General features: G+C 45.5%; 2 long non-coding RNA genes across 2 annotated transcripts; one reads left to right on the forward strand and one right to left on the reverse strand.

The window, feature by feature from the left end:
- Window positions 1-6,229: 6,229 nt before the first annotated feature.
- On the reverse strand, window positions 6,230-25,883 carry LOC144157984 (uncharacterized). Its single transcript, XR_013319922.1, has 3 exons — window positions 25,619-25,883; window positions 13,883-14,117; window positions 6,230-6,543 (listed from the first exon to the last, which is right to left on the reverse strand). It is a non-coding gene; the product is annotated as an uncharacterized LOC144157984 (long non-coding RNA).
- Window positions 15,944-21,309, forward strand: LOC144159550 (uncharacterized). Its single transcript, XR_013320326.1, has 4 exons — window positions 15,944-16,049; window positions 18,816-18,935; window positions 21,086-21,162; window positions 21,250-21,309. It is a non-coding gene; the product is annotated as an uncharacterized LOC144159550 (long non-coding RNA).
- Window positions 25,884-26,806: the final 923 nt, after the last annotated feature.

A 26,806-nucleotide genomic window follows, 5' to 3' on the forward strand; every position in this document is an offset into this window, starting at 1 on the left:
TGCGTGTGCCACAAACAGCTACAGACATGAAACGGACAGCGAGGTCAGTCTTGCTGGCAGTCGGACCCTTTTTTTTCTGCTGGCGCTGCATATCGGTTATGTCCGGGCGTTTGAGGCTCTTGTAAGCTCTTTTCAGAACGACTCTATAGCCCAGCCAGTTCTGCAGTTCGTCGAAACGCCTGAGTTAAATGTCAGGCTCCTCGTAGCGGCTCGCGCTGATGCACCGCTCTTTATGTGCGCATTGTGTATCTTTCATCGGCAAGCATGCGAGTCACCTTGCTTGTCAAATGAATATCGACGCTGCTGTTTTGGTTAAACGTCTGCTGCTTCTGCTGCTGCATCTTGCGAGTCGAGCTACACCCTGACAAAAGGACGATTGGTTCTTTGTCGACATCTTGAGACACGTTCACCGTTGTCGGCCGCTTCGTCATTGTTCTGTTTGAACAGCCCCAGTAGAAAATCGGCGGTCTTGTTTTGTCACATCTTTTACTTCCAACCGCGAAAAAAAATCGTTCAAGCGATGCACAATTGATCCGAAATATTAAATTTTCTTGTATGTTTTCACGTCGGCAACGTCACGTAACATCAGTGGCATTCTTAGTTCTCGCTTCCATCGGTGCCTCAGCCTTCGTTGCAGCTTCAGAAGGGCCGAGCGGCGTAACGAGGGCGCGAAGGACAGATGATCCACACGACGAGGCGGCAGGTTTTCACGATTTCGATGCCAGTGGGGCATATTCCTAGGAGATGGAAGTTTGGCCTTCTGCAGTTTACATATGAGCCCTCTTGTGCGGCGGTTGGTCTTCATAGGCAGGCTTCGAGTGTAGCGGTGGTTTGCTGGTTTTCTGCTACGCGTTTTGCTCTTGATTTGATTGATTGTAAGGATTAACGCGCCGACACAACGCAGGCGACGAGGCGCGCCGTAGTGGAGGGCTCCGGATTAATTTTGACCACCTGGGCATCTTTAACGTGCGCCGAAATCTCGTACACACGGGCGTTTTCGCTTTTCTCCTCCATCAGAAAAGCGGCCGCCGCGGCCGGGAATCGAACGGTGAACGGTTCCGGGTCTTACTTTCCCGAAACCACTGGCATCCCTGCTGCTCTCCCCGTCAGTCCCTGATCTTCTTCCCGGGTTTGTCGGCACCAAGTGTAGGGCAAGAGGAGACAGGCAGCGGGGTTCGGTGTCATGGCTGACAGGAACGGGGTTCTGCGCTTTAATGACAGGACTTTGTACACGATGATGATAACGATGTTGACATACCCCAGCTTGGGATTCAACACGGGGAATAAACCGCTGAGTAGTTGAACCACTGCTTCAGCGTACGCTGGTTGCCGGTAGCAGCAAGGCCGAACCGCTTCACATAAACGCAGAATTTGCAGCAGGGCCACATCTGGACTTTTCTCGAATTTACCCATGCTTCAATATGAACATTGTATTGTCCGGAAAAGATGAGAAGTAGCCCTCGCATCAATTGTACGAGGCATGTTACATGCCACCTTTTTCCTCCCATCGTCAAAACGCCAATACTTTTGCCTTTTGTGCTTGTCCTACCTTTGGTGTATTCTCCTGTATGCATGGCTGTGTATTGCCCTCGTATTGTCGTTACGTGACTGTATAATACCACACAACAACAAAAAAATGTTGCAGTAGGACAGAAGTCAGACTCCAAACAGGAGAGACCCAAGTTGAACCCCGGCCGGCGGAAGCGATTTACTTTTCACAGCCTCTGCTCGTGCTAGGCTTAGCATTCTGCCTACGTCATTGGTCACTTGAAGGGGTAAGTAATCAATTAGTTAGGACTGTGTTGATCGCAAACTGCACCTCGCCGACACTTCGACAGATGGCGCCACTCTGATTTGAAAGGTTATTTGTACCTGGAGAGGGCACTTGGGTAGGTGAGCTTCTCCCATTCATTTATGGATGGAGCCAGACAGCACTGATCATGATGATTAGCAGCAGTCCCAAGCCAACCTTTTACCGGTTTCAAATTGTCCGCGCACATTCGGGCAAGCATCGCGGCCGGTCGATGGTAATGACTGCTGTGACGTAGCTTCTTGCTCTGAGGTAAAAGGTCACGAGATTCATAAATTGGTACGCATGCCATGACGTAAAACATTTAGGATATTTTAGGGGGAAACATAACGGAACATATTGATACCGACGGACCGTTTATTGTAGTGGAAGTCTCCAACTGCGTGATTTCTTCCCTCGATAACAAAATTAACAAGTCGAATAAAATGCCAGTACTAATTAGTTGACCAAAAGTGGGGCACAATATTGCGTCAACGATGCGGGAGAATACATAAAGCGGAAACATTACGTGCGACGCGTATATTCAAGCCTACAGCCACGCGTGGATGGGACATACGTTTCGTTGAATTTGGTATACGAATGCCAAAGCTATGAAACCAATGCAGTATCTTTTTGCAATAGTTATTTCGTAAAATGCAGAGATAGTGGTAACAAAGAAAAGGTGCCTTTATATTTCAAATTTAATAATCAAATTGTAGACTCTTGCAAGACGAATTAGTTACGATATCTGTTAGAGAGCAAAATGCGAAACTTTGAGGGATAGGTATTAAGTGTCGTGGGGGTCAAGTAAGCAAACAATAAAAAGCAAAAAGTTGAAAAGTGTCGATGCTTTATATAAGATGGCACCCTCAAAAACCTTTAAGGCAACTTAAAAAAGTTATTAGGTGAGGGCAGATTGCCCTCAGCGTTTAACCATGACGTGACGCAGATAAAGCAGAACCTTTAACTTAGCGGCGGAGACGGGAATCGTCGTTAGCTTGTCTGTGCGAGAGCGAAGCAATGAGTCCTAGGGGAGGCGCCCACAAAACGACATTCAAAATATTAAAAAACCCCGTAGTATGCACTGAGACCACGGAAATGCCTTGGATGGGTAGAGTAACGTCTCGGAAAAGTGAAGTCAATCATAGGCTCCTTCCCAGAATACGCTGTCAAAGCCTAAAATATTTCCTGATCCACTTAAACGCGAAACTTTTGGTGCTTGCCTCAAATAAACCGCCTGGCCAAAAGTTAAAAAATATTGAATCGTACGCATATACAGCAAAACAGTTTCAAACTACTAAATTTAGGGACATTCTATATTCTTATCGACATTGTTCAGCAAAACGAGAACATTGGGAATAATTGAGGCCGAACAGTACTGCATAGGCTACTAGCAGGGTTGTTTTAATTTAAAATAGTCGTGTTCGTAACTTTTCGACATCAAACAAAATAATTGTCGCAGCTTGCACTACTGGTGCAATTTTGGAGAAACAGAAGAGCTGCGGTTCATCCTAGCCTCTCGGCACGCTGACAGCGGATCGCAGGAGAGAGGGAGCAGCCAGACCCAAGCAGTGCAAAGGCGTTTTTGACGGCAATGTAAAGCAAGGACTATTTAAACAGAGAGAGAGAGGGGGACAGATAGAATGGAGTTTAATAATACAGACGATGCCTGTTCAGCGGAGAGCCTAATATGCTGCGTCAGGTAGGTGAAATGTGATGAGTGGAAAAAAAGAAAGAAAGAAGAAAAGAAAGGAAAACACGGAGTGGACCGAGTTCAGTTCTGGAGGGAGAGCTCAGTAATTCAGTGCAAAAACTAAATGGTGAAATATACTCGAGAAAAAGCGCGCTTTCAATTTTAAAAGAGTTCTGGAACCGCAGAGTAGCCACACGGGAGCACGGAACGTTCAACTCTGGCGCAGCAAACATACTGAAGACACACACGAAATTCTCACTGTACAGTACACTGTACAGCGTGTTCAGCTTACAGTGAGTTCACTGTACAGCTGAACTCGCTGTACAGTGTACTGTACATTGTTCGCTGTACAGTGATCTGTACGGTGAGCAGTGAGTTCAGTGTACAGTGGACTGTGTACAGTAAGTATGTAGTGTTTATTGAGTAGCAATCTACGGTGTCCCTTTCTTCGTCGTCGCCCGACGGCACAGCCGCTTAGGGTAAATCCTCTTGTAGCGCGTCCTCGCCCCAATGGACCTCCACTTGTCAGCGTGTCCGGTGGCCATCTCAACGTGTAAATTGTGAATAGCTGGCTTCACAGATTTGTTGTTATCTTGTTCGGCGCGGCGGACCCGTGGCGCACCGGTTGCTACATGAGGACGAAGAGGGCGTTTCTCACGTGGCACAAGCCAACGCACAAGCCTGAACGACTTTGGGAGCTCCTAACGAGGCGCACACTCACGTGCGTGCGGCATTTTTTGCTGAGGCCTCTGCACGAAGGTTGTGGCGGGTGCCTCGCACCTGAGGAGTTTTTTTTGTAGTTTTTTGCTAACGCCAACGGACCCAGCTCAAAGCTATACAACTCTGCTGCTAAATAATCACCTTGAAAAACATAAAAATGGCTCGCATTCAATCCTTGGGATTGTGGATACAGCGCCAACAGCAACAGTACCAAACGGTTCTAGGAGATACTGCACGAGCAGTGCGAACACTAAAAAATTTAATTGGATTCCGCAAAGTTGCATTTTGTTTATTATGGGAGGACTAAGGTAGGTGGAGGACAGCGGGGGGGGGGGGGCGGGGGAAAGAGGACAGACACCTAGTTCCAGGGGCTGCAGAAGGCTATGGTCTTTGAAGAATTCTGGGGCGAAGCTATGAGATATACTTTGGTAAAATGATTCTCTGGGGTGTTCTTTATAGGACTCTTCATATAGAATCTTCGCTGAGCCCCCATGGTAGACTTTGTACTTGTGGACAACGAGGGGGCCCACCCTGTGACCTCAATATGTTGCTGACTTCAATATATTGCTGGCCCTACATAATAAATGGCGTTACCGCGTGGCTTGACTCCGCAGTGAAGCGACGTGCGCCCTGTGGGGCAACGGTTTCGGAAATTCATACCGCCGTGTGTTTAAGCCCAGAGTACCACAGTCTGTGTTCCTGACTGGCTGTCAAGAATAGCAGCCTTCCTCATACTTGGGGTTATTAAAGAGACAGCACCAGCTTACACTGGGTTGGTGTATTTTCGCATGATTTGTTATCGTATATAACACGGTGTTCTGGGTTTTTGTTTTGTGTGGAACACCGGCAGTACAGAAGAAGAAACATCCTTTGGCCAGCCTGAACATGTGACTATGGAGCCATACTTGGAAACTGGCCATGGGCAGCAAAGTTTTCTTTCACACCCAGCCCCAGGTCTACGAGCTACCGCGTAACGCGTACGACAAAAGTAATTGGTGAGGAGCTTAAGAGCTTTTCACGTAACCAGCAATAGCACCGAAATGTGACAAGCGTTCTGAGAAACGGCGGAACGCTATTATGATCGCATTTTGGTTGTTGCGGTGCCACGGAAGCCTTGTAGGTCTCGTTAAGCTGATGTGTGAGATAGATTCGCTTTCATGCGGGTGTAATTTCTGTTATTAGACACTTACTTTTCAGAAAGGAACAGTGCCACCCACAGAAAAAGTGTTCATGCAGGAGGTCTTCTGAAACGAGCTGCTGGCATTTGCGATGTTCGTGATGTCTCGTATAATATAAAGCAGATTGCAAATCTAGATGGTACACGCATTATCCTCAGTACCCGCTTCAAGCAAAGTAGCTGCTTTTGTGCCACGTTCGGACTCCGTACAAAGCATGTAGACATTCTGTTACAGAAGTCAAAAAGCGTTGCCTAATGTAATCCGGTTTTATATGACGCCATAGTTTGAAACTGCTATGAACGTAGCGGTAACGCTTTGACCCTAGCTTGAGGCTGGAAATCTTCGTATAGGCCAAATGGGTGGAGGTAACGCTTCCTGTTGGCCCCAAAAAGCTAGTGTCATTCTTCTGGTGATACAAGCGAGGATTTGACATGTTTTCCTTATAAATAGGACAAAAGTAATAAAAATACATAAACACTGTGAAATTCTTTTTAATTAAGAGCTCCTCATGCATGTGCATCATTGTGTACATGCATAAGCAGCAATCTTCGAGAGCGACAAAATTGCTTTTCAGAAAAATACATGAAACATCCAAAGAAGCTCCTCAACTGAATTTTCCACACTTACCACGGCTTTTAATCACGTTAAAACGGTAGACAGTTTGGTTTCTGTACGATTTTACGCCTTGCCTGTACCGACGCCTGTTGCTTTTTTACGTGCTGTGTTGTCGTTCGCTGTTTTGATGCCAGTCCTTCCCAGGCTGTCGAACCAATGAAGGCGATGCTATCAAGTTTGCACAGATGAGTTTTTGGTATAGTTTGAACCAATTGTTTCTGTTAGATGAATTTGCGAAAGGAAATATCTCGGTGTCTGCGCCGTGTGCTCGCTTTAGCGTGGACCCTTAACAATGAAAATTTAATACTTTAATTATTGTACCACTGTATCTACAAACCAGTGAGTAAGGAAAAGCAGTCATGGAAGCTTCTGCCAAGGCGCATGAGTTCCCCTTCCTTAAGACTGTCAATGTCACTCTCGTAGTGAGCATCTGCCGATCGGAAGCTTGTTAAACATGTCTTCTTGCAGTCTCTCTTCTTCATTTTCCGGCGAATACTTTGACGGTCGGGGTCGTGGTTGTGGAGACAGATCGATTATGCAATTATATTCTGAAAAAAAGTTGTTCTATAATCAATTCCGTAGCAATGAAAAGACACAGGCCCGCAATTTATGAAACATACAAGGAAACAATTTTGCGAAGATTGCTAAGAGCAATGTTTATGAAATGAAAGAGAGAAATAATGGCGCTGTGTTCTCTCCAGCAGCTGCCTTCTGCATGTTGAGGTCACGTCCGAGGCGCCTGCTCACCTGTGAGTGCAAGCTGCAAAACTAGCTTTGTGCAAAGTGGTATAGGCGTCACTTTAAGACTTTGTAACTGGTTTCAGCGATGGTTTTTTTGTATTTTTGATGAGGCCGAACATACCGAAAAACCCCGAGAAGCAACGAAATAATTGTGTCGCATTACCTGTTTTTTTACACCCATAGACTCGCAAACGCGGAAATCCTCGTCATTCTTTAACCTAAACCGGTCAGAAACCTTACGGACTGGTCCGCTGGCTTCTGACTCTCTTGCTGACTAACACTGAATTAGTCACTAGTTGCCTTACAGTGGCTGCGGGGAAATCATGGTTCCATAAATTAGCAGTGACCTACAGATGCCCACAAGGGAAGTACACATTGTGCACCTGTTTCTACAAGGCCATGCAGCTATCCAGAACATTGGTGTCCGGCGGTAAAGCCACGACGGAGAGATGTATAATTGTGTCTCACGGACGAATGCTAGCTGTTCTTGCCTCGGCGAGCGTTTCCTAGGACTGCCCCAGAGATACAAACGCTGCCCCAAAGCGACGAATAGTTCCAGCCAGTCTGGCGGTGGGAAGGCGCACAATACGAGTTACGTGAATTAAAAATAGGAATGGAAAACACCCCTGCAACCACCCTTTCCTTTCGGCATACCTTCCCTACGGGAGATGTGATTTTCTTTCAAAAATATACCTCTGTGATCCTCCATTAAAATACCAGTTGATAGTCGGCGCTTGTGCGTCTTTCTTTGCTCAGTCCGCGTGTGTTTGCGTTATTTTACGAGATATTGACCAACTCCACTGCGGTTCCGCGTATTACACGGGAAAAGTACAAACTACCATTTGTAGAATAAGAAGCCCACTGACAATCTTGCTCAACGTTTGCAATTAATTGCGATTTAGAACTACAGGTCAACAAGTGCGTGATGCATGGTTATTCCACTTGAGCAAAACGGAATTCCACTATGACAGTTCATGTGTCAACAATGGTGTACTAGCCGTGCATAATGTTTACACGCATTCTGTCGTTTAAACAAGGAAGTGCCTCTTGAAAAAACCAACAGCAGTTAGCCCACGCAACAGCTTTTTAAAATACCTATAAATAAATGTTTTCTGTTATGCAGGATGTCAGCACATACAGTGACCGACCTCAATAACCAAACGAGTCTTTTCAAGAGAGATGGGACAGGCATGCCCGCGCGACGTGCTCAATTTTGATGAATATTTTATATATAGCTCTTTGTGTACAAGGGGAAACGTGTCTGAAGGTATTTGGTCGAGAAAAACATTTCCCTTTCTCAAAGAGTCCTCAAAGCCGGTTCGGGTCACTGGTGCGTTGCACAGCTCGCGGAAAACGTGAAACTTCTACTAATGTAAAACAAAAACTACTGCATCTATCTTCCTGGGTATTTTATGGAAATACTTTTGATACTCTCTCTCAAACGAGTTAACATACTCGCGTTGGGCTTGCGGAGGTGATTCTTTTTAAATAAAATACCCACCTTAAAAAAAACTTGAAAATTATCCACACGTATGGCGTTTTTCTTTGAATCAGACAAAGTAGGTATTTTAAATTCTTTGGTGGGATTTTTCTATTCTTGTCCACTCTCCGTACCAATTTTGGAATATGTGGTAAAGATGGTTATATTTGAAAAAAGCACTGTTCTGCAGCTAGGTATATAATGGCTAAAGCCTAATGCTTGGCTAGGAATTTTGGTATGTCTTGAAAGCAAATAAAAAAAAAAGGCCATCTTCGAGTTTCTCAACCTTTCCCAATATAAAGCACGGTTGCTCCCTATCAAGGACATCACAAACATGTTGCACTATTCTTCTTGGTTTTGCAGCTACAAAGTTCCAAATGTGGCCTCATTAGCGATACTATGGTGGCATACTCAAGTCGTTTGTAAGAAGCTTATCACACAGATAAAATCAATAAAAAACATTGCGGTGAACATGCTTTGTTGCAATTAAGCGGGAACAAAGTATCCTGCATGCTAACAAGCTTTAGAAAAGCACCCCAATTCAGTCGTTCAAGCTGGCGCACTCGCTCTTCCCTATGCATCTCTTCATGCACTGTTCACCTTTTTGTGTGCGCATTGTGTAGGCCCACTCGCATATACAGAGATGATAAGGTGAGGTCCGGACCTCTCGAGAACGACCGGGGAGCGTAGGCTATGCAAGAGCTGGGTCTAATTTGCAGCGTCGGGAAGCATTGTGTGAAGTAAATGAGTACTGAAGGAAGGCCACCGAACTTCCTGCTCAGTTTCAGTAAGATATGATCTCATGGTTTCCTGCAAAACAGAAAGTATTAAACAAACGTATAACCATCACCTTAGCCGATGCGAGCGGTATCAGGAGGCGGCGGCTTGAAAAAAACGCCCCAGTTAGGAATAGCTTTTGCATAATCACAGCCTCCGAAGATTCGCGCATATCGACGAGCCACAGAAGGATCAATAGTGCTTTGTGCTGATTATCTATTTGTGAGAGCGTAAGAAAAAAAAGTCAAGCATTTCCCAAGTAAGAGGGAAGATGGCAAAGTACGAATGCCCGAGTTTGCCCGAAGTTACCCGAAGTTACCCGATTTGATCCGGAGGGGCGCTATGTTAAAGTCTTTGGCATTCGCACGTTACGTACCTCTCACTTAAGAAATGCTTGGGAAAGCGCCCTCGAGCGTCGGAATGCGGAGCCGACGAGCGAGCGCCCTCACGCGGACGGAACGCGAAGCGAACCGGCACAGCGGCGCGCCGCCCTCAGCTAAGCCGAGCAGGAGACCGTTGCTACGCCGAGACCGTTGCTACGCACGCTCTCTCTCCTCCTCCGCGCCGTTGCTAGGGGAGAGGGGGAGCGCGGACGGCGGGAGAGACGCGCGCGAAGGCGCAGTACCGGCGAGGGGGAGATCTCACGCGAGGGGGAGAGGCACGCGCCGAGGATGAGTGCAAACCTAGCGGGGGGAGAGGCGCGCCAGCTGCAGAGCACGTGATGTCACGGCGCGAGGGGGAGGGGGGAGCAGACGGCAAAGGCGCCAGCGCGCGGTCACGTGGAGTGTGACGTCACGGCGCGAGGAGCGGTGCGGAGCCGGTGCGGGGCACGCGCAGCCACGGCGCGGGAGGGCGGAGCGCGCGCAGTCACGTGGGGTGTGACGTCGCTGCGCCGTTGCTACCGACGCTCCCCTCCGCTCCTCGCGCCGTTGCTAGGGGAGAGGAGGAGGCGCACTGCGGACGGCGGAAGGTTCGGGGTCGCTTATAAAGTACATTCGTACTTAAAATTGTATCAAGAAGACACTTCGTTAGCATGAAACATCTGGACACTCGAACAAAAGATACTGCTCAGCCGAGAAAAGAGCATGCACATCCTGGCCTCTACTTAAATTCGCTAGACGGCTACCACCTTCCGATTGTTAGCACAAAAACGCTTTGGTTGTCGAAAACCGGTTTTGTTCACTTGCATCAGACACTGCCTTGGTGCTTCATGCTCAAAAGAACCGCAGGGAACGCGTACAGTCTCGTCGGTGCCAAGTGATCTGCAGAAACGTGTGGTTCCACAAAGATACTCGGGAACCGGTTCATGTGGATTCAAAACTAGAGGCAACAGGCAATTACACAGAAGTGTTATTCCCGGAGTTAGAAGAAAGCGCGAGTACCAGATCAGGCAACTGAAATTGATATAGTGCGGAAAAAAAACGATAATTTGCAGCCTTCGATCGTAATCCTCACCAGTTCCGTCTGTTTCATATAAAATATTACGGCAATCATTTAAACGCCAGAGGTCCTTAACAGGCACGTCTCGAAATGCGTAGTTGAGACGAAACCGGTCGATAATTACATACACGTAAAAACATGAGCTCGGAAGCCGGAGCTTCAACATGAGATTCAGATGCTTTGTACTTTATACACTTTTAATTCCAGCAAAGCATTGTCACCGCAATGTCTCTTCAATGATTTTATTTTTGTAACGGCCGTATCTCGCCCTACACTGCGGTCATAAGCCTCTTGCAAAGCACTTCAGAATGTCACCGTAATACTGCTATCAAGGTCATATATGGCGCTTTGTAGCTAGAAAACAACAAGAAAGGTGCTACGTGTTTTTGATGTCCGTGATACAAAGAAAACTTGGTTTGTTTTGGGAAAGGTTGAAAGAAAAGGAAGATAGTCTTTTTTTTGCTTTCAAAATACGTCAAAATGCGTCGCCTTTATTCAGTACAGTGTTTTTTTTCGAATATAACCGCCTTGACCACATAAACTAAAATTGGTTCGAAGATGGGACAGCCATAGAAAAATAGCACCAATAATTTGAACTAAATACTTTGTCTAGATGCAGAGAAAACAAAGCTCCACATTCGAGAAATTTCCAAAATTTTTTTCTGATTTGAGAATTTTTATTACAAAGAATTCCTTTTGCAAGCCCAACATGAAAATGTTAACTCATTTGAGAGTATCCAAAGTCTTTACATAAAAATAACTAGGACCACAGATGCAGTAGATTTCTTTTACAGTAGTAGAAGTTCCAAGTTTTCCGCGAGCCGCTGAACGCGCGAGAGACCCTGCCCGAATTTAGGAATTTTTAAGTGCGAATGCACTTCTTAAGCGAGCCTGAATCGTCCGCCGCCGTTGTCCGCATAGCAACAGCTGCGGGTGCGCGCGCTCCTCGTCTTCCTCCTCGTCTTCCCTAGCAACGGGGGGAGATGGGCGCGCGCTACTCTCCTCCTCCTCTCTCCGCTTAGTGACTGCGGGTGTTGGGCGCCTCCTCTCCACTTCGGGCGGGAGAGTTCTCGCTCGCGTAGCGGGCGCTCCGCATTCCGACGCGTGAGGGCGCTCGTGTAGCCTCTCTCCGCTCAGTGACTGCGGGTGTTGGGCGCCTCCTCTCCACTCCAAGATCACGATATCCACCGTAATCGCGCAATCAACAACCGTGCATTCGCACTTACACACTCTCCCCCTCGGGGAAGTGCGAGGGAATTTTTTTCGAGAAAGGGAAAATTTGTCCCACAAAATAACTTCAGATCTTTTTTACCCTGTGCACAAGGAGCTCTGTATAAAACGTATGTCAAAATTAAAGATGTCGACCGGACACACCTGTCCCATCTCTCATAAAAACACCCAACCAGACATTTCGCGACTGAAATTAGCTTCTGCCAAGCAAACTGCTTGAAAGGTAATCTATTATATAAACAATATCAAAGGCCTTCATCAGAGACTTTGTTTATTTTAGTGTGTAATCGAAAGGAAATTCGTGAGGATTGTTTGTGCGCACTGATGGAAATCGCCAATGGGGTTAATGCCGCAGTGGTTATGCTGTTTCAAGGTGTAGTAGTGTCAGCCTAGACAGAGTATTTAGACCTGTTTATATTTTATTTACTGCGGGTTTAATGGATACCAAGACTGTCTGATTGCAGTTACGACGTCAACTTGTAACTAAATGTTTGTTAAAAGCCTGTGTGGTGAAGCATCTATTTTTCTGAAAAGCATCTATGCGGAGCATCCATTTTTCTGAACAGCTCGCCTATCTAAATTTGATGTTGTGGTGGTTTCCCATGCAAGGGTGAAATAAATTAAGTGTGAAGAGAGCAGAGCCTGACTCTTTACCGCAAAATGTTTTGTGTAGCGGAACGTGAAACGTACAAATCAGGAACTTTTCTTCCGTCACATGGCATACCATCATGGGCCAGTGTAAAGCGAACACAAAACGTTTAACCAAAACATGCAAAATTTAAAATTCTGGTTGTTGAGGTACAATAATGACCCGCTATTGCCACATTTCGTTACCCATTTCGTTACCCACATTTCGTTACACATTTCGCTGTAAAGCCACATTTCGCAACTTTGTTTTGTAACTAAGCTACGCGTGATTCTGATTTTCTTCGAAGGAAATCGCTCTCTTTGTTTGTTATGGCTCATAATTTTGTGATAGCGGTTCATTTGTCCATGCTTGTAATTTTATGCCCAGTGTATATTTTCTGATAAAATAGCTACTAGTGTTTTGAAAATTTGATATACTGCTAGTGTTGGTAAATAATAGCAATGTTTATTATGTGTAATCTATTAATTTTTTCGACTGCCATATTTCGCCCTTAGACGACCATCTTAACCGCTGATAAATTAACACCTCACCAAGCTGTTAATTTTGCCTATAATGTATACGCAGTAAGAAGACTCACTAGACACTAAAATACTTGCATAGACCGTATAGATTATGCAAAAACCCTTGGATTTGAGCTGGACAATGAATTAAGACTTCACATTTATATACTCCCGTAGCGGGGGCTCAGTCAATATGGCGTTGTGCTACTGAGCCCGAAGTCGCGGGTTCGATTCTCGACCACGGCGGCCGCTTTTCTGCTAGATGCAAAATCCAAAACGCCCGTGTGTTCGCTATTTCGGTGCACGTTAAACAACCCCAGGTGGTCATAATTAATCCGGAGCCCTTCACTATGGCGCGCCTCATCGCCTGTGTAGCGTCAGCGCGTTAAACCTAATAATATTTCAATTACATTTATATAGTGGGAAATAACGGTACTAAAATACTCCACAGAAGTAAGCCACTATTGTGGATATTGTAGCAGAAATGGTTAAACATTTGAATGTACTGCTTTTGCCATGATATTCACGACGTAATAAAACCTCGAGCTTCGGCTTACATTACATACTGCTTTAACTTATTTCACTGTTTGCAATGCCGGACGCACTACACAATTTAAAAAAAAATTACAATTTCAGCTTTCCCAATATTTGGGACATGATTTTTTAGAGGGGAATTGAAAACAATGTATTTGAATGCGTCAACTGAAGCTGAAAGGTATAAATGGCTTATTTGTTGAAATAAAATGTATGCAGGTGTCCATGGTTTCTGTAATGAATGATGCATTTGATGCTGCAAACAAATTATTATCACCTATCGATTAAAGCTCTATAATTTGCAATACGTATCTACAACTATCCCAGTTGGCCACACATTTGTTAAATCTACCAAACTTTAGCATTCTCCAATTTGTTTTTCGGCCAGATTTCTTTAGGCCGCAAACATAAAAACTCATATTTTTTCCATAAGCAACTTTCTAGACACCAGCTTTTCCAAACTTGGTAAAAACGCTTGATAAGGACCAATTCCTGAACGGAACTGGGATACACAATTCTTCTTGGCAAAATCTTACCAGACCGGCAATCGCAGTATCTCAAATATGGAGAGGTATAAAACGAGGACCTTTCGGATAATTTTCTGCAATAAGGAACAGCCACTTGGGGAAGTTCGTCCATTGTTAGCCGCGAGCAGGATTCATGGAGGTGTCCAAGAACGCTGCACACTGATCCCTCCCAAAAGTCATAAAGCACGCAGCACAATCCGGCGTCGCACTCTTCATTATTATCGCAGGGCTCTCCAAATCCTTTCTGCAAGCAAAATACACCATGTGCAGTTGCATCATTCGAAACTTTGGGGTATAAAGTTTGGGAAACTTTCTTATTCTTATGCATACTTGATAACTTTCTACACAACCCTATTGAAAATTCCATCAACCAACCATCAAGATTCATTGCTGGAAAGGTTGATTGCGTTTGATGGTCGCCTTGGAAAGCTTGATGTACGTAAGAAACTGTAATGGAAGCTGCTGGAAGGAGACGCTGGAAGGTGCTGGCAGGCATGATGGCATGCCTGCCAGCACCTTTCAGCACCTTCCAGCACCTTCCTCCATGCTGGCAGGCTTGCGGCGCAATGGCGGCAGATGTTTGCGTGACGGCAAGCTTGACTGCTGAATTGACGATGGAAAGGCATCTTCTGAATGAATGACGGCAGAAAGCCAAGAAGCGCTTGTAATAACAGAAACATAGCTTTGGCATTGACCGTTGCGAGAAAATTACAAAAGCTGCCTTTTTCAAAAGGTGTTGACGAAAACTTGGCACGCACGCTGCGCGATGACGGCAGATGTTCGCGTGACGGCAAGCTTGACTGCTGTACTGATGATGGAAAGGCATTTTCCGAACGAATGCTGGCAGCAAGCCAAAATTCATTCGATAGCGAAGGACTGATATAATAACAGAAACATAGCGGTGGCATTGGGAATTTCGAGAAGAAAAACAATAACTGCATTTTTGATAAGGTGCTGCTGAAAACTTGGCATATTAGAGAAAAGCTACTTTCATTAGCGCTTCTTGTTTTTAAGCCAGAACTTGGAGGGCTGGTATGAAACTGTATGCCCTTTATTCGCCGTTTTTGGTGTAAGGATGGCAGTGCGGACACTTACGTTGAAAACATGGGCAGCTTTTTTTCGCTGCGACAGGGTCAAACCGTCAAACCGTACGTGTTCATTTTCGCTGCGCTGAGCCCGCGGACAGAACCGTCCGTGGCATGGCTTAAATTGTACGCGGCAGACTACGGGTCTAGCGCTTCGCCGATCCTCCTTAGTTGTAATCAGCTGCCTTGAGACAGATCTAAGCACGGTATTATTACACAACATAATTTTAATTCCGGGCGCGCATGCCATTTCCCTCTATGCCATTTCACTCATAGCTACGTTGGCTTTCGTCGGGGAGAACGGGGATGTGCGATATCTCTTTTAGGTTGAGATAGCTGGCTACACTTCTCAAGGTCAGCCTCGTTTCGGAGACTGGTGCGTGCCCAAGAAGCGGTATGACTGCCGGAATGGGTTATATACGGGAAGCAGTAAACATAACTCACAATAGTTATGCATTCATGGGCGATTTAGATTGACAAACCAACTAAATGGCACTTGTTCGGGCGCGATTTCCGATTGTAGCGGTGGTGCAGTGGTAACGCGCTCGTTTTTTGTTGCAAAGTTGGTGGTTCGATCCTCCGGTGGTCTGTTTCTTCTTTTTTTTTTTTTTTTTTGCTGACAGCACGATATGATTTTTTTTAAAACGAAAAATGTGCCTGTTCTTGGTAGTTTTTAACCAAAAGTGATTTCTCCGAAAGTGATGTCGGAGGTTTATTCCACAACTCAATCGCTCATATACAGGATAGCCCAACAAACTCAACTTTTTGCTGGGTATGGCAACCTTATCTTTCTATTTACATTGCTTTATGTGTCTATGTTCAAGCCAGAATTTGTTTCGACGCATTTTGTTCACTTCGCGCCGTGTATGAACTGCGTTACGAAAACACCAAGGCACAACCGAAACCGAAACCCGGCCTCAGTACTCCACTGCTCCATCCAGCAACATCGCCACGCCATCACGCCGCCGCATTCCTTTCTTCCTGGCCGCCGAGACGGTGGAGTTGAACGCGCTTGTCGAGTGGCTTTGTTGTGGTTGTTTTGAAGACAGCGGATTATTGTTTCGACGAAGATATGTCGCCTGTGATTTAAGGTAAGTGACTAGTCAACTTTTTGCACTTTACTTGTGTATTTAACAGGGCAGGGCTCTTCCGTTCCGTGTTAGACGTTTGCGTCGTCGGTTAGCCCTAATGTTTTTTGACAGCGACTGATTTTGAGGGTTACGTACATCTGCCTTTCGACCGCGGATATTGCGTGAGGGACTAGAAACAGTAGGGCTGTTCGATTTACAGTCCCGGACTCACCGCCGATTTCCTGAAAGCAGTCAGGCATTCGATTTTCTTGTGTATCCTTATGGCTTCGGGGAATCATCGGACTCCGGCGGAATATCCGCGGTGAATTCGAGTCTGTAAATCGAAGAGCCCTATTGTTTGTGCCGTTTGTAGGCTTTTTGTTGAGCGAAGTAGGACCATACTGCTACGTTGGCTAAACGGTTTGGTGCTCGCAACAACCGATCGCCAATACGCGCGGTCGACCGGTCCAGGTTGAGTTCGCAAGTTTTTTTTTTTTTTTTTTTTGGTGGGTAGTTCTTTTTAAGGAATTGCAAATTGTTCTTCGCATCATTTTTCGTACCTGGACTGGAGTGGTACGCTTTAGGTAACTTTTAGCCGAGGCACATAGCAGTCTACACTACACTGCAGGGATTGTCATTTTTCAAAGCGGTCACTCAGAAAAGTGCACTGGTACAAACAAGGCTCTCTGCGTTCAGATTGAGGGTACGATGGCTGAAATTGGCGTCACACTCGCAAGCCCCGCATGTGCAGTGAATGTTTGAGTGTTCCAATCGTTCGATAATCGCATATATGTTTGTGCATGTGCATCAGTAGCACCAAAAACGTTCATTCAACCCGAATTTGCTACCACGTCGAAACTACATGCGTATCGTGCGTCTGGTGCAGAGGTATAAGCAATGCTGGCCGCACGTGGGGAGCGTTTAAGCACTGCAACATTCACTACCGTCTCCGAATAATTCGCGGCCACGCGTGTTGCTCAGTTAAATTTTGTATTGGGCTCTCATTCTGTGGATGAGTGCACCCCGCACAAGAGCAAATGCTTCAAAAAAAAAAAAGTGGGTCTCCTCTGGACTGGTTAAGGCCGAAGGTCTCTTTCTAGTAGCTTGTGTACATAATTGCACAGCAAATAATACACTCTGTTAAAAACACGACTTGATGTAAATAAATATAGTTCTAGAAAATATGCCGCTAGAGAATAGATGGGAGAACAGCCTTTTCTAGATGGTTAGATCACACTGAAAGTTTTTTCTTAATTTTTCAGAAAAGGATAACCTCTTTCTCATCGCAATAATTTTTTAAGCACTGGCTATTGTCATTATTGGCAGTAATGCATTATTGTCATGTTTCAAATTTTGCGGCCTATACCAATGTGTATCATTTTTGAAAATCGTTTCAATGGGTTTGATGTCAATGTGAGCACAACCTTAAATCTGGTTCCCTATGCTTCCCTAAGACATCGCGGCCATTATTAAGGACTAATTAGATTCATGTTTTGAAGGAAAAAAATTGTTGCCATGATATTGACGGTACCAGCTGAAAACATGCACCGACGCATCATGTGGGCTTCAAGCACTGCATGGGAAGAAGAATTGAACCTGGTTTAGCTGCAATCACCTAGAAGAGACTTTAGAAACAAAAAAATTGCTTAACTTGTATTGTTGTTCAGCAGTTCATCACAGCCTTTCCAGCCTCCTTTGGCAGAATTGTTAGGCTGTGTATAGCGTTCCATCTAGACGGAACGGCAACTGTCACTAAAGTTCCGTCCGGAGGAGACACAACTCGCGTTGAGAGCAGTCTTTCTTGATTTTTACCCATCCAGCAAAACAGCTACCGCTCACTGACTAGCCAGAATCACTGATAATTATTAATCATTATTAATAATTACAGATGATCGGACTAACTCTAGCTCAATCTGGACAGATCTCCAAGTCGCCACCCGACGCCTGCTTCACAATATTTCAGCGAGAGCAGTCGGTCTTGATTTTTACCTAACCGGCCAAACCGCTTCCGCTCACTGACTAGCCAGAGTCACTGTTAATTATTAATCACTGGTAATAATTAGAGGAGATTGGGTGTAACTGGCGATGGCTACGTCGGCCTTGGCTCCAGTGAGCGGGAGCGGCTCAGCCGCTTGAGTAAAAAACCAAGACCTACTGCTCTCATCGCGTGAATTGTAAAGCGGGCGGGAAGTTTTGCTGTTACAAAACGCTAACCACGGCCACACACACACACACACACAAAAAATGGTGCGAGAATCGAACCAGGGCCTACAACGTTCGTAGTCAGCCGCGGAACCACTACACCAAATCCCAGAATGAGAAATGGCGGCTAATTGGCTGGTTTTGATTTGGCGTTCAGTCTGGACGGAACTTTAGCAGTTTTTAGCATTCCGGCTGGACGGAACGCTAGGCACTCCCTAATTGTTGGCAACGTTATCATCATTTAGGTCTGCGCTTTGTCACAGAATCGTGGACGCAATTTGCCTTATAGCAATGAGAGAGCTCATCTCGGCACCTTTTTACGCATACATGAACTGGTCATAATGAACGGCATCTACTTCCAAAGAGAGAATTGAGTTAGAAGCTTGATCGTTGACATTGTCACTATGCTGTGATAGTCACTTCGGCCATCCTTACATCCAGGTAATGTGGTATTTTAACGTTCTCATATTTTCGCTTGGAGTGTGAAGAACACCTTGTTCGACACCTTAATATCGCATTTACAACTTTGAAGGATTAAGGCTAACGCAACTTGCTTGTTGTTTGCCACTCACTTCTATTTTGCAGGCTACTGACTGTTACACCTTGCAGTGGAGATCAGCCGGCATGCCCTACTTGGTGGATGGACCTATCTGGATGGACCTCTCATCAGATGTCACTGGCTGTTTTTCGGGTTGGTTACAATAGGTGAGCACCTAGTTCTATACAATTGTAGTGCAATGCTATGACGTGCACTGTGAAATTCAGTTACCAGAACTTGCCTAATTTGACCGAGAGTGCAGTGCTTTGGTCTTCCAATAGCACTGTATATATATGCTGGTCGGCATCTTCATTTCAGCAATTCATTGCTCTCCGAGTTTGGAATCAGTGAATTTGGGTGTATTGTATTTAACGTCTTTATGTATTGTTTAACATGAACCTTTGCTGCCATTGTACATTGGACTGCTGAAACACAAGCACGAAGGTGGGAGTTCTTAGTAAAAAAGAGAACTAGGATGCACATGATGCAACATTTAGAAGTGACACAGCTGCTTGATATCCCCCTTTTCGTGCAGCCCACCGAATGCTCCTCTCCGCCTGTGAGAACGATAGCTCTCTTTTCCTCCGCCGCGTCGCCTGTGGTGCACGCTATCGGTGATGCGGTGGCGTCAATTCGGAAAGTGGCCACACAATCAGCCATCCGCGCTACAGTTCTTGGTTGGGCTGTTGTGTTATTGCGCTTCATGCTTCACTTGAGACACCTTGCTGAACAGGCTGCAATCACATATTTACGTGGAGTAGATGCATGGTCCTTAACATGGGATTGCACTATTCAGCTTGTTTTACTGAAATTTTCGATTCTGTAGCGTATTCGTGACCTTTGGGCTTTTTCTGAAGGAACTTGGGGCTGCTGATGACGACAGGCGAAAATATCAAGGTGGCGTGGGACAGCTTAATTTTTTCCAGGTTCGAATCAATGTGTGATCAGCTTAGGAGCCAAACTGGGTTCACAAGTGACAACTTTTATTGGATCTTAAAGAGGGCCTTGAGAACAAAACAGTCCCTAACTTTCTGCATTCCATCAAACATCCCCCTCTCTCTCTCTAGAAAATTTGTTCTAAGGTTCTTAATGAGGTGGTTTGGTCAAATAAAAGGAACGATGGGTCATTTTGCCGTGCTGGATGTAGCAAAACATGCTGATGTTGTAGTGTGTTGTCAACCGACATGCCTAGGAACATGGCACTGTTTGTCTGGTGGCTGTCTGTGACAATACGGATAATGAAGAACCCTACCTCGTACACAGTTGAGCACACTAAAATTCAGGTTACGGAGCCGGTCATGCTTCCTGTTCCCGGTAAAAAAATACCCTAAGGGGATAACGTCAGCCGTGGAAAGCCCCCGCAGGACAAACCAAAGGAGCCTGCAGGCTAATTCAGTGGCACCACCGGTTCAAGGTTCACAGCTTATATCAAGGCCGAAAATATGTCGACTTGGCAGCCATAAATTACTTTTTCCTGTATTGACATTTCGTCAGTAATCAGGCTGCAGTATGGTTCTTTTAGTGACCGCAAGCTTTGTCCCTCCACTTGAAGCCGTTCCTTTATTAGGTTTATTACTCGAGTCTCTTGCAGAAGGTCCGACAAGATTTTTAGTGTGCTTTGACACGGCAGCTTCAGCAGTTTTTTGCCCCTCACATGCTCGTATCCTTTACAAGAAGTCGCCTTCCACAACACTTTGCCGCAACGTGGGTTCCTGTCTAGTTAGCGCGCCTTATCACTATTGATAATCTGTTCCATGGCAAATTTGGCACACCCGTTCTCCTTCTTGTGTGGCTTCCGAAAGGGTCTTTAGTGCTTGCACAGCTCGGTTGTCCTCATAGTATTGAACTTTCTCTAAATTCATCACAAGTTTGCTGAAGTTTTTGCAAGCGTTCGTTTAGTCTGCACTTTCATCTCAAGACTGTGTGCGTTTCTTTTCGTCACTTCAATGCATCCAACCAGGTTAATGTCATTTGGCCTTCTTCACTTTTCAATTTAACGTGTTCCTAACCTTCAACACACTCGCCTGAAGCTACATTTTTTTGCGCCTGGTATTCGCTGGCTGCGCTTTGAGCATAGAGTTCTTCTAGACGAGGGTGTTTTGCTTCTTTCCCACCAGCTGCTAACGCATGTTCTCTTGAAATTCTCGGTTGCATGCATGCACGCTTGCATCTTACTAAAATCCTTTCCCGGGAAACGCATTGCCACCATGCGATGCCTTTTAGAGCAGTGCCGGTCAAGAGCACCCTTCCATGACCTGAAGGGAGTCCTAGCAGGATGGTTTCCACTTAATTTGTTGAAAATGTTCTTTTTCTGCAGGCTTTCTATTTTTATGGCAAAGAGGAAGGGCAGAAGCAAGGGACCACATCGGAGTGACCATCTCGATGTTTAAGGAGGTATGTGAAATGTGAATATACATTTGTTTTGAGTTGATCTGGATTGTATAAGCTTTAGTGTGTAACTCAGTTTTTTTTTCTTTTCAGCTGCCCACCTGTTCGAAGATAGTCACCGTATTTTAATAATATATTCAACGTTAAAACCAAGTTTGTTTTGTGTAATATTTTTATGCACCCCAGCACACACATCTAAGCTCTCATAAAATGGTTAAGTTTTCAGATCATTGTAGCAGGATAGCAGAAAAATGATCACGACATGACTGGACAGAGCAAAACGCATATGCAAGCTTACTTATTTGCTGCAAATCTTATTTTATAAATTTATTCGCAAGAAATGAAACCAGTTTTTAATTAGCATTGCATAGCATCTTTCCTTTTCATGTCGTCATCATTTTTTGCAATTTCGCATATCTGCCGTCATACTGTCACCCGAGCTGCCAGCATCGACGCTACCATTGCCATCAGCTACCGACGCATGCCGTCATCCATCACCCTGCCAGCATGCAGTCATCTGCCATCATCCATCACCCTGCCAGCATGCAGTCATCTGCCATCATGCCATCATTAATTCCATTACCATAATCCACCATGTTGATTTTTGATGTATTCCATCAACTCCACATTTTCAATAGGGAATGGCAGCCCCCGCAATTCTATGAAATTGCTTCTATAATTGAGTACCCGTGGCAGTCCACCATTGTGGGTAAGGAAAACGGGGGGGGGAGGGTATACGTTTGGCCCCCAAAAGGCCTCCATTTTTTCCCCTAAAGCACTGTTGGAAGAGGGGGCTGCTATGATGTCCTAATACACAGCTGCTATCCCTTTCATTCCCCGATATCTTGATTTACAAAGACATTGTAAGTTTTTGAATAAATTAAACGCATGTAGAGCTTTCGGAGCCCACCAATTTATTGGAAAAACGCTGGAATTCGTACTGTCTAGCTCGTGGACGCCCAATTGTTGCCAGAGGCGCGCTGCGCCTGCTGCCGCGATCATCTCGCTGGCACCTTCTTCGATGCTGAAATTGAAGTTCCGGTTCATTTGCAATCATGTAGAGTCGCGGCCACTGGTGCAGGGAAAACGGAGCGGCTGGCAGCGCTCCGCGGAGCGCCACGACCGGCGCCACAGGAAGTATTGCGGCGCAAGCGCGATCAGGGCCAGCGGCACGTATTGCGGTGAAGTGGGAGGAGCCGTAGGAGGTGACGCACACCCTGGCTCCACCTCTGACTCTGATTGCGCTTGCACCTGAATACTTCGCGCGGCGCCCGCTTGGTAGTCCGAGAAGCGCGGTTACGCGTGCTGTGTTCACTGTATCAGTGGCCGCAACTGTACAATGGCAAAGGAGTCGAAAAAAAAAACTGCAGCACTCTCGATTTGACGGTGCTCTTGCCCCAACCGATACCAACAGCAGGTCATGGATGCAAAAAAAGAGGGAACAAACATAAAAACAAAGGAAAACGAACGAAACACAAGCAGAATAATTTTTTGTTTGAAAAGACTACATTAAATTCGGGCATTTCTGCATTAAATGTAGAAAAATGCTGCGGAGGGTACTGTAACACGTGAAGCGGATCGATGGGTTGTCAAATTCATATCTATGAAGTGCTAAAGGCAAAGTTTACGATGTAGGCAAGAGAACTTAATTTGGGTGAGCAGTTTTTATATGCCGGTTTTCCTGGTGATTCGTCTTTTTTAGGATTTCAATAATTTATTATACATTTTCATAGACACATATTTCATGGACTGTTAGTGCAGAAGCAGGTCCCAAACTAAATATGTAGAGGGCACCTTATAATGATTAGTGAGGAGATGGTCGTGTAAGGTATCACTACAGGACAGAAACGTATCTTCGTTAAGTATTTCATGCGTATAATTAGAGAAGACCACAGTCGTATGACTGGTTCACAATCGTACCACAGAATGTGACAAGCAGCAATCTTGAAGGCGGCAAAGTGGGCACACTAGCAATTGAAGTCCGGCCACTTTCCGTAAACTAAATTTTATGCACATTGGGACTGTTTGGGTCCCCAAAAACATATTACAGTTGTGGAGAGGAAACTGGAATACTGTGTGATCAATCTGAAGTTTCATTTTCTCGGCAGCATTGAGGGCTCTTTATGACTACCTTCTACACCAGCCAAGCCTCACCTGGATTTGCTGAAAAGGATTGTCCCGGAGCATAAATTTATTCAAACGTGCACCCAACTCTCATCAGCATTCGAAATTTCAATTTAGTTATGTCCAAGCCTAAAATAATCAAATAAAATGATAATATAAATATGGCATACTCATTTTTGACGCCTCTCACGCTATTAACCTGCTCTTTTATGAAGCACGCATGAAGTACCCATGGGCTGTAATTGGAAAAGTTCTAAGGCCAGATTTCCAGGTGGCGTGAGAAATCCGAGGACGCCTAAGCACTTCGTTTTGGATTGTAACGCGAAAGCTTGTAATACTGTTCACCTGAACACAGGTGTCTGCTCCCTATTTTGCTACGATAATTCAGGCCGTTACCTACCGATGCCAGTTCAGCGAAGTCCTCGTTCCATAATCCACGGAACACCGCACTCACCGCCGCAGCTGCAACTCTTTCCTTTCTACGTAACTCTGAGCTCCCTAGCATCGAGGTTCTGAAGTTGTGTATTTATTCAATTGTAAGTTCATACTATGCGTGGTATCAAATAACGCTGCCTGTATAACAATGACAGTCTCATCAGCCAGGAATGGTGGAATGTCCACTTCCTAATTTCCTCAACCCAGACCATCATGAGGAGAGGAGAAAAGCCGGAGCAGCGGCACTCGACAAGCGGTATTCCAAAGACTCCACAGCAGTGTACACTGATGCCACCAGCGTTACCGAGGAGCAACGGTTGGAGTTGTCGCCTCAAGATATCAGCCACGCACCAGTCCCACAATCAAGACCGCTTCCATCCAGGAAGCGAAAGAAGTAGCGACCACCTTGGTTATAACAGGAACCACCGTGATTACGATAATCACCGATTGTCAAGCGGCATGCAGATACGCAGCTGGTGCAGTTTCTTCAACAGCACTTCGCCTCCTGAGCAAAACCCCTCCCTCTCGCATGGGCAGAATCGTCTCGACCCCTGCCCACTCCGATCTCCCGGGCAACGACACAGCCCATGCATTGGCCCATGCTCTCACAAACCGGGCCCCAGAGTGGGAGCACAGTCCAACTATGATTGGGACCTTCCAGGGAATAACCCAATAATATAGATTAGGTAGGAGGATTTTTCACCCCGCCCAACGTAGTTAGTGTGAAATACAGGAAAAGAAGTCACGACAATTTAAATAAACACGTTCCCAAATCCAGCACGACTAAATCATCTATTCCCTACACAAACATCCCCGGAGTGTGCATTTTGCGGTAATTTAGGCACACACTACCAAATCGTCTGAGAGTGCGACCATAACCCAGACCTTTCAGCCATTCCCAACCCTTCCCGTGCGCAGTGCGATAACAGGTTATCCAGCTCGAGCCTCGACAACCAGATGATCTTGGTTGACCGAGCGGACACCGCCAGGATTGCCCATGAACTTCCGGCCTAGGAAGCCACCTAGCAATTTATTTTTGCTCAGTAAAGTTTCTTCCTCCTTTTTCTCCTCTCCTACCCTTCCCGGCTTCCTAGGTTTTTCACGTGTTGCCGGCCTGAGTACTCTCCGCCGGGGACTGCGGCTTCATAAGAACTATATGAAACGATTTACAGGGTTTTGAAGCACAGGATCGCCATACTCTCAAGGACGCCAGACCGCAATACTCTCAAGATAGCTGTTCTGCGTCGCGTCCCTATTGGTGTAAGCAGCCATCCCTGAGGCGTCCGTACTGTACCAGTTTTAAACGGCTGACGCGACAAGAAAATACAGGCGGCGTTGCTTGGATATGATGACACTGACCCCCTTTTTGGGGCAACATTTGCCGCTTTCTCAGCGCTGCTCAAGTAAGAGCGCCTGGTAAAATCAGAGCCCTTCATCTCTCACGCAGTTCACCAACGAAGCAGCTACAGCAACGTCAGTCAAGCATAAGGAGCCGTTTTCAGTCCCATAACCCAACGCCAGGCATCGGCTACAGTTTCCAAGGCTTTTTTTTTTGGAATTCAGAACTTTCAGAATACGGCGTATTCCCAAGTGATTTTATTAGCTGGATAATTCGATTCGAAAACCACCTTTTATCTCAGAACCGTATTATTGCGACTTTGCATGGATATTCAAGAAACGCTCTATGAGCTTTTACATTTGCAATAAAAATAAATGAACTTTGTGAATCTTAGGTTCGCGTAGCCTCTTTACAGGCACCTCGTTGCATAATTTTGTCCCGTCCTCCATCACAATAAAGAAATTCGTCGTTAGGGCTATAATTGCTCATATGTGATTTCCGCAATGCAGAGTAAAACGCGGGCAAATCCGTACATGTAGGTATCAAAAACGTTCTTGCGCTTACCGGTTGGACTTCCTTGGCTGAAGATTCTTCACAAAAAGCGGACAGGAGCAAAAACGCAGCCGGAAACATGAGCTGAGGCATGCGATGCACCATTTTCAGGTTCCCGGGATGGAAATTGGTAATACAATGTTCTCACAGTTCGGAAAGGGTACCGAAAAACAAAACGTATGAGTTATTGCTTCGCAGTAACCAACTATCGCCTTTGTTTAGCCAAGTGTCAAAGTTCAACATTAAACGGTTATGATGTCATTTCCGGTGGCCAACATCTGCCCAAAAAGTCTGCTCCACATTTCCTTTCGACCACATGCGCCAGTCGATAGTCATGATACATGCAAATATTCTTAGGGCTGCAAGAAAATAGCCATTGTTTGTCACACGCTTCCCCGATCTGAACATGAAAGAAAACAATGTGTCGTTTTCTTTTCCTTGAGGTGGCCGCAGTTTTCTCCAACAGCACATGCAAGTATCCACCTTGACGACAGTGCCTACCAACCAAGTATCAATTGCGAGTGATTGAAAAAACTCGGGAGTTCTAGCATGCTGCCTAGAAAACCTTTCGTAGATCTGTATTCTTCGTTTCCTTTGTGTTTTCTAGGAACCAGTACAGACACGCCAAACAATTAATACTCGGCAGCTCATCGAATGCGAAAAGAGGGGTGTGAACCCAGCGCTGTCACCAACGAACGGCGTCTCCCGTTTTTATGTTTTATGTATTTGATAAATAAACCCCGTGTCATATTGCACTCTTCCTTGCATTCCTCAAAATGCCGAGCCGTCATATTTAGTCTTTGCATTTTAAGTGGCGGCATTTCAACGGTGCGTGCGTGGATTGTTTTAATGAAGGATAGACGACTGGGCTAGTTGGTGCTAGTTTTTGAACATCTCGAAGAAGTGCACTCTGGACACGGACCCAAGAAGTAGGTAGACAAACCACAGCGGTGAGGTTTCTGTGGCTTGTCTGCTTGCGTCTTGTGTCCGTGTCGGGTGAGCGCTACTTCAAGATCTTTGAGACTGTTTTATTGCCCAACAAATGGTGAGAACGTTAAAGTTGGATTCATTCTAGGTCACACTTCGTTCGTCTCTAAAATTTGGCCATGCTTCAATACAGACATCGTATTATCCGGTAAAAAGAGGTGGCACTTCATGAAACATGCCTGTATTGTCAACCCACGAGCTGTTCTCTTACAC

This window comes from Haemaphysalis longicornis, unplaced genomic scaffold, assembly GCF_048455015.1.
Source record: "Haemaphysalis longicornis isolate Haplotype H1 unplaced genomic scaffold, Haemaphysalis longicornis Haplotype H1 scaffold_10, whole genome shotgun sequence".
Taxonomy (NCBI): Eukaryota; Metazoa; Arthropoda; class Arachnida; order Ixodida; family Ixodidae; genus Haemaphysalis; species Haemaphysalis longicornis.